This window comes from Lepidothrix coronata, unplaced genomic scaffold (assembly GCF_001604755.1).
Source record: "Lepidothrix coronata isolate B3197 unplaced genomic scaffold, Lepidothrix_coronata-1.0 Scaffold67, whole genome shotgun sequence".
Classification (NCBI taxonomy): Eukaryota; Metazoa; Chordata; class Aves; order Passeriformes; family Pipridae; genus Lepidothrix; species Lepidothrix coronata.
Window position 1 is genome coordinate 2945485 of NW_016690247.1, and position 9258 is coordinate 2954742.

Consider the following 9258-nt stretch of genomic DNA (forward strand, 5'->3'; position numbering starts at 1 on the left):
CATCATTAGCTTATCAAAGCTTTAGGTGGTGCAACTGACTTTCAGGAGACATGGAATACTGATGACCCACGATACTATGGAGCTTTTTCAAAACTTCTCATGGATCAGCAATAGCCACTTAAAATGTAGCTCCTTTGAAAGGACATTGCTTTCCAACAGCATCTGGAGACCAGGACTTCTGAATATGGGCAACCTCCATCCCTCTGCAGAAATGTCAACACAGAGCATAGATCTGGGTCCAGGTGAAGACACTTGTCTCCTTAAACATTTGCACCCTGACACCCTTAGCACTGACAACAATCTAATGCCTTTTCTCATTAATCCTGTATTTATATTAAAAGTTGGAGCTTCAGCTTTGGAAATGTGTAAGTTAACTTTTCATTCTTTTCAAAGTATATTCATTTCATTGTAATATATATATGGCATTTCCACATCCATCAGTATTTGACATCCAGTCTTTAAATTGTCCTATATATGCACATATATTTATAAGTTAATAAAAAGATACCATTTCCACAATTTTTTTCTACAATGAAATAGCCTGTGAGCAAATTACATTTTCTTTTTACTGTTTACTCAGCACAGTGAAAGAATATATTGACTGCTAAGTTTCTATGACTTTTTCCTCTACAGCATAAGGAAATGGACTCCCACTCTTATTAATTTCAAATATATCCCTTGTTGTTCCATAAATTGTCACTGCAGCTCTGACCTCTTTGCAGATTTACAGGTAGAAAGAATTAAGACGCCTATATATTTATAGTCATTTCCAAAACAGCTGTGCATCCACATGCTCCTCAGAAGAGTTTTATGCACTGTGGGTGTTTCAATTATAAAACCATGTGGCTGGCATATAAAAACGAAGCCACTTCAAGAGCTGAATTTCTTAATTAGATGACTGGAGCCATTATAATAGCCTGTGATCTAGTTTTAGCTTTTAATAATCTTGCCGTTCTTTAGTCACATGAGTTGTACCACTAACTTGCAAACTCACCTTCCATAGCTTGGCCTGATCAGAACACTTCAACCCCTGAAGCAGGAGAAAGAAACCTCTAGAATCTGTTTTCTAGTAATTTCTTAGGTCAGTTATGGGTTAATTAATATTAAAAAACATAAAGATGTCACTTATATGAATTTACAAGACAGAACTTAATTAAAATATTTTAAATAACCTCATGATTGGAACAAAGAAAAAAAGCGACAACAAAATAACAAGATCAAGCAGGAACATTACTGTTGTACAGCAACAGAGAGCTATCTGTTGCTGTCAAAAATTAAAAAGGAAAATAAATGGCCTGGGAATAATTCGGGTCCCACCCAACACTTAACAGTTACATGACATCCAGAGCCAGCATCTAGACATAGGATAGAAACAGGTGGCCCAATGGGCGACAAATCATCCACAGCCTCGTGAATGGCAAAGTTCTCAAGATGGTCTTTGCCACTGAGGACAGTGGATACTATGAGAATTTTATCAGTTTAACTCTTTCCACACTGGCAGTATCAAGTCTATTCTCCTCTCTCTAAGCCAACAATTTACCAAACCAAATGACAGGGTGTACTAGTGTAGTGTGCACTGTACTGCTTTCAAATGCATCAATCACATGTCAGAGTTTTTCAAAATATCAGGAAAACTGGCAAATACATTTTTGGCTGACCTAGTAAATTATTTCAAACATAATTAAAAGGTGATAAAAATCAGGATAAGGACAATACTTGATTTATAAAAATGCCTAAATTACTGCAGATGAGAAAATAAAAATTTGTAATTTTAATCTGGCATAGAAAACAGATGAAAAACATCTTTTTTAAGAACCTAATTCTTTAATGTATTCTACCACTAATCCAAAGCTGTGTTTGGGTAAAATGCTCATTCCAGAGATTTCTGATTTCCTGGCAATTAAGCGAGAAAATAATAATTATTGTTACAATTACTGCTACTGTTAATAATTATCATAATGCTCTATCAGAGAAAATTATTTTGATTTAGGCAGGAGGATGAAATTGTCAACAACAAAAATTTCTGGAAATAAAATGAGTTTTAGAAAAAATTATATTTGCTCATGATCCAATGAAATAGAAAGAGAGTATATGCCAAACTGATGATTAGGCTATAAAAAGACTCAACAATAACTAATTCATATGTAATAGCATGCATTTATTTTTAAGGTTACAAAGCCTGAAAAGTTCTTAGTGTTACAGACTAGATACTTGAGAGTGAACATAAGGCTGCCTGGATCACATTGTCCTTTTAGTAGCATGATTAAATCAAGCTACTGATAGCAAATAAAGCTTTTATTACTGGAAAATTATTTCATCTAGCACATAAAACTGCTGGAAGAGTCCTTTCTTAATTACAAATTTTTCTTTGGTACTATCATGCAAATGTTTCCTTAGAACAAGCACTACCAAGCTAAATTAGAAAAAAAATTTAGGGATTTATGAGCTTTACAAAAATGTTAAAACAGTTTTCAGAAAGGTATTCTAGGTATAAGCCAGAGAAAAGAAGTGAAAGATCACAGATTCAGATAAGCCAGATGTCTATTCAGTGTAAAATGATCTTCCAGTTGAAAATTGAACTGGGCCACATCAGGGCCACAGTTTCTAAAAGTTGATTTATAGGTCTTAGGATGAATCATAAAAAATAAGCCCACCTCAGCAGAAATGCCACCCTCCCTTAAAGGAGAGTTATTATATACCTTTCTGTTTTGGTTAAATACAAATATTAAATAAATTTAGAGTAGATTAGAATTGGACAAAGTATATCTATTAAAGCAACAATACTTTTCACAGCAGAGATGAACCTGGGCAAGTTTCAGCTTCTCTGTATACACAGTTGTAGTTACTATCATAAATAAAATTAATCTGTTCTGAAATGGTAAAAGGGAGTTAAAGAAAAAAGACCTTCTTGACATCCTGTAATGTTTTGGGGAACAACTTAGAAGTGTAACAGAGGTAGTTCTCACAAGGTCTTGATATACTGGAGCAACTTTATAAAGGAGGAAGATGCCCATTTCATTGATTTGTTACTGCTGTTATCTAGTGTTTCACAGAGGCCTTCTGGGAACAATACTGACTTGTGCCCAGTTTTGTCATCTCCATTTTTATCTAGTTCTGTCACACTTTTAGTTTCTCAGATTTATAGAAATGATCCTTCTGTCCACACCTTTCTTGACAACACCTTCCTCGAGCTTCCCTATGAATAAAAATAAGCCCAGTTGACATCAAGCCACAATTTGCATGAGCTAGTTTTGCCACGTTCTGTAGAATTTGCTCGGGCTGTGTTCCAACACATGAGGAGTTGAGAGAAAGCATCTCAAGGTCACCACAAAGCAGGAGGGTGTAAGTGAGAGAAGTGTAACCAGACTCGTCATCGACATGTCTCATGCTGAAGAGAAGAGCAAAACCCTGCCCCTGACACAGCTCTGTTGTGTAACTCTTAGCCTGGGTGGCCAGTCCAGAAATACACACTTGTTCACAAGACTGACTCGTGTCCTCACACCTGCTGCCGCTGACATGGTCTCTGCATTTACAGCCCTTGGTGTTTGTAGCACAGGGTGCAGATTTTAGTATTCCGTACAGTCCGTGCCTCTTGTCACGAGAGACATCCTGGAAAGTTTCCCTGCATGATATATTATAACTGACAGGATAGTCACAGATATGCTGCCACTACTGCTGCTCAGGAGCTACTTACAAGACTGTTCCTCTCCCATGCTCTTGTCAAGAAGGTTTTTGCGAGTGTCCTGTGCTGTGCCGAGTAGTTAAATGAAATGTTTCTACTCCATTTGAATACCCCTATGACAACAGGATTCCACTGACCATATTACATCTGGGACAACAAAAGCAGCTGTCATTCACAAATATCTCTTCTCTAAAACTTACTCCATGAGCTGATCTACCAAGAAAGGAGTGAGTGTTATGGTAAATGTGCTTTATTTATTGACTTCTTTCATCTGTGCATAGGACCCTGCATGTCATCCTGACATGATGGTAACTTGAAATTATGACAATACACCCTCATTGCATTTCAGAAAAATGGATCACGTTGTGTCCAAATTAGAAGCATACAATTACTTTTAACTACATACCACCAGTAGTGTTTCTGCTACCTCACCTTGGAATTGCAAGTGCTATTGCTGGCACAGCCATGATGCAACCAGGTACCAAACATGGTTTCATCTTCCATTCCCTGCATCCTAGCTCTGAGCTAGCTCTACTTTATATGTTTTGTTGCATCTAAAAGCAAAACCTACCAAAATTCATTACATGAAAATTACCACCTACCTGTCTGTGTCATAGGAACAGATTGGCTTATTCTTGTTTGGATTTTGGTTCTTTCACTAGCTTGCTATTGATGATATACCTCTAGGTTTGTGATATGTTTTCTATCACACTTGCTTTAGTGTGTAAGGAGCATTTCTGGCAGTTCCTTTGCCCTGGTAAATTTTATGGCCAAAGCTCCCTGATAAACTGTCTCATCTAATGCACCAAAACTAGAGCTCCAGAGCCAGAGCTGCTCCCCATGAAGGATGGAGAGTGTGTTCAGCTATGGTCCAAGCAGTAAATGTGGTCTAAAAGGGTCGACTGGAAAAGTAAATTTCATTTTTCATAAAGCACCACAGATCCCATTTAATAACTAGTTCTGGTGTTTTTAAAACATTACTTTGGCTTTTGGGCTTTTGCCTTATTTTTGATCTTGTATAAATTTTATTACCAAAATTCTTATTCCCTTTGATAACAAAAATTTTGTATTTTGATTTAGTTCATTCTGGAGCTGGCAGCAGAAAGGTAGCAGTACTGCGTGGTAATGGTACTTCTCAAGCGAAAAATAGGGTGATTTTAAGAATCAGATGAGGTTTCACTTATTATTTCCATACCATTCTCATTCAGACAATTCTCATACACTGTAGCTTTTATCATGCTATTTTGAATAACAGAATGGACTTCAGGGGCAATTTGCAGGAGCACAAGTGAGTCAAAAGAAAGCGGCAACTATGGAGTTTTCTGAGATAAGGTAGGAGGGGACGTCACTAAGTGACTTGATGATGGTGAGCAAAGTTAAAAAAGGAATACCTCTCCTGGAGATTTCTCTCTTTGTCCAAGTAGTTAATATATTATTTGCCTCAAAAAAGGATTAGACAACCTTGTCTCTTACTCAGAGCAACCTTCCTAATAGTTATCTTGCCTTGAAAAAAGCTAACACTGTGTATCTCTAGAGCTTTTCACCATAAAAGCACATAGTTGGCAGTCCTTATTACAACCAATAGGAAGAGCAAAATCCTCATACACCTTTGAAGGACAAATGTTTTGGCTGGGACATAGCAGTTAATTAATATTTTTCTTGTTCACAGCACTGCAGTGTCCCAACCAAGGTCAGGGCTGCACTGTGTGAGGCATTACATAGATTCGTAGAAGGAGCAAGCTGCTGCTCAAAGCACTGATAAAAGGTAGGGGACAGAAGGGTATACATTCAAAACAGATGCTAAAGATAGCACTCATCACATGAGTTTTAAGCTAGGATTCTGACCAAATTGTTATGCTTCCTCACAGCACAGAAAAACAACATGTAACACAAACTTCAGTGATTTTAGGTTTTCCTCTAAAGAGTAGAGGTGCAACAGCAACTTAATTATCCTCCTGAAACAGTAGTTGATAGTTATAGTTGGAAATCAGTTGGAGCTGACAAATGGACAAAGTGAACATTACAGCCTTTGCTAAGCTGAGTGCAGCATCTTTTATTCACAACAGAACAACCCAAGTTCTGTGTGTGTAGGAATTTCATGATTTCCTCAGACCGAACACTCTTGTGCTGAAACCCTGGCCCTGAATCCAAATGAGGTTTGCAAGCAATATTAAAATGGAGGTTCTTATATAATGTATATCTCTGGGAATCTGGGTATACATGGGTAATGAATGTAATACAATTTTAATGAGAATTTCATTTTATGACTCAGGATACAAGAAGACATAACTTCTCCTAATATAATTACCTTTGATTAATCTGTGGGAGTTATTAATTTCAGACAAAAGTTTTACTTTTCTGAATGTCCAGACTAATGAAATTACTCTTATTAGTTTGACAGTAGATGATGACACAGATGTAATAGGCACTGAAACAGAGATGTATTGGGCAGCTTACTGGAAATTGAAATTACAGCAAATGAATATTGCACATTGACCCATGAGCACAGTGGCCACTTTTTCAGCAAGAATTCTTTTATGTCCCCTCTGTTTGCACTCATAAGATACATGCAGCACAATCTGCTTTAAGCTATGACCAAGCACCTCTCAGAAACACAAAGCAGGAATGAGAAGGAAGTACTATTGAAGGAATACTTAAGTATTCCACCCGGGCATATTAACGTTATAATTTATATTCTATAGTGGCAGGTGAAAGAAAATTGGCCTCCATTATGTAAGGAGTTGTTCAGACTCTCCAGAAAATAAAGTCTGATCTCAGAAGAATTCAAAATCTTATTTCCAGCAGACCAAAGAAATGAATATATGAAACGGTGGCAGGGAATTCAGAGGCCTGACGAGGAAGACAATATTAAGGAAGGACATGGTGATGGATTGTAAAACTGTTTAATCTCTTTTCTTGCAGTCTGATCTTTTTTATTACATGTACTGTTGTGCTGAAAAGGGGTGCAGGAAGGAAACCTGCTTACCTGCCTAAACTGGCAGATATTCCCTGCGTGAAGTGGTACTCCCTGGGTTGAGGGGAATTTGTGTCCTTCCTAAGAATAACCTGAGTGGAGCAGCTGGAGTGCAGAGCAGGAGTAGGGCAGCAGCAAACCTGTAGCAAAGACTGAGACTGGTAAAAACTGGAGAACAAGTGAAAAGAGGCTTTTCCAGGAACCAAATGCATCCTGCTCATATGGAGTTTGTTACAGCCCACAAAGGTTCTGAAAACCACTAGGCTGAGCCCAACATTGTAAGAAAGAAGAAGAGAGGAATCTGATTGCAAATCCTTCAATTACTATCGTATTTTACCAACCAGATCTTAGATCTGAAATATCATTTTACAATTTCACTTTCAAAGCTACTTCTTTCTTGTGTTTTCATAAGCACATATGTGACAATGGAGAGTCTGCTCGGTGTTTGTGGGGTGCTTTCAGTCCACCTTAGAGCTCTGACTTGCTTCAGGTCCCATCATATCCATGCAAAAGTTAGGGGCAGCAGTAATGAAATACAGAGTTTCAGAATGTTTGTACCATGTTGGCATTCAGAAATCCAATTAATTTGATATAGTTCATATGTAAAGGAGCAAAGTATCTGGTTAGAGGATGAAAGCCCAAACGAACATGTTACTAAATGCATTTGCCTCTGAAATAAGCTAAATTCTAAAGTCTTCCCTTACACAAAACTTGCACTAAATTTTAACAACTTTACCTATAAAGAGCTGAGAGAAAATCAAATATCATTTTATTGAATTTAGCAGTGGATGAATATTTCTCATTCTGTCACAATAAGATTATTTACTCACAAAGAGGTACTAAAATAAAATATTATGAAAGATAAATGCTTATATCTAAATGGCAAATACCTTCCCTATATATTCTTATTTTGGGGCACAAACATTACAAATGGGCCTTCTCTTTTAAGCATTATTTTTCCTCCAATGTTTTTACCATAATCTTCCCATATTTATCATTGCTAGCAAAATCCATGTCCAGTTGCATCGATATTCCTTGATGTCCTACTTGTAATATATTAGATGAAGGCAGTATGAGAGTCAGGTAGATGTTTTCTTTCTGCATTCCACAGTGGAAGCTTTATTTTGGAGTCTAAAACCAAACCACGAAGAGATATTTTTTTCAGGGACTATCAATTAGATCTGTAAGATTACACATTTCTTCTAGGCATCTACAATAAAAGATGAAACTAACCATCCTACTTGAAAAAATACAAAAATCTTTCACTTCTATCATTTCCCTAATGAATATCTAACTGGCACTCTCCCTCCTGATTTTTAATTATGGGTCTCGTTAAGTTCATAAGCATTAAACAAATATAATTTATTACTTGGGAAATACCATTACAAGTGATTCACATGTACTTCACAACTCTGTGATTAAAGCAATTGTGCATTTTCCTTGTCAGACTCGGTATAAGCATTCTATAGAACAGTCCTACTCTGTTTTCCAAATTACAGTGCAATAATTGGCTCGTGGTTCCAAGTCACGACTGAGTTTCTGTGTCTCCTACATTGTTTTATACTCTCTTTCATTTCCATATCTACATCTTCGTTTTAAGTTAAGAGCTGAAGAATTATTCAGCAGCGTAAACCAAGAATTTCTCTATCCTGTAAATCTTTCTTTGACATTTCAACATGGTATTAAAGATGCTGGAAAGTGTGTGCGTTAAAGACTGTATGTACAGAAAGACAAATCTTAAATCTACTTTTCAGAATTTGTGTCTCTTCTTCCACCTCAGAAAACAACAGAATGGTGACACTGATTCCTGAAAATAAATGGTGAAATCCTGACAAATGGAATTAGCTGCAACAGTGTAGATATTATGATAGTGAAAAGCATAAGAAAATATACTACCTTTAAGATAGCACACTGATTAGGATGGCCTTAAGGCTAACTAAATATGATCCCCAATTATAAAAAAGCACTGCTATGTATAAGCAATCTTAATGAGCAATAAAATAAGACAGTGAAGCTCAAAAGAAAATGATGATATATATGCACAAATCTCATTACTCTAGTGGTATGGAACATTCAACATAGAAACATCTGAAAGTGGGAGAGTAATAATTTATCTCTAAGTTTCCCCTTCAAATTAAAACTTTGTCACATACCGTTTTTTTTAAGACATCCTGAAATGCATAATTGGCATCATATCACCAAACGTGTAATGCCACTTGCTATAAAAGGTATGTAATTTTGTGCTCCACAGTGTTGCTCTGCATCATAAAATTAGCCAAGGATTATGTCTTTCAAAGCAAAGGACTGAGCTCCAGCATATCAAAGCCATCTGCTGAACAAATCAGACAGAAACTGCCACGATCACCAAACCCGAGACACTGCCAGCTTTACCTAAAAGGAAACACAACATGTCACACTAGTCTGACATTCCCTGTTGTCAAAGAATCCGGCTCACATACTGATCCAGCAAGCATCTGAGCAGCTTTAGGCACAGAAATGGCTTAGACTGATTTTGTCATTTGGATTGAAATAGAAGAAAAGGCAAAGGATCTAGGATCAAAGTGTTCCAGCTCCAGATTGTGGAGCTACTATTCTCAGTAAA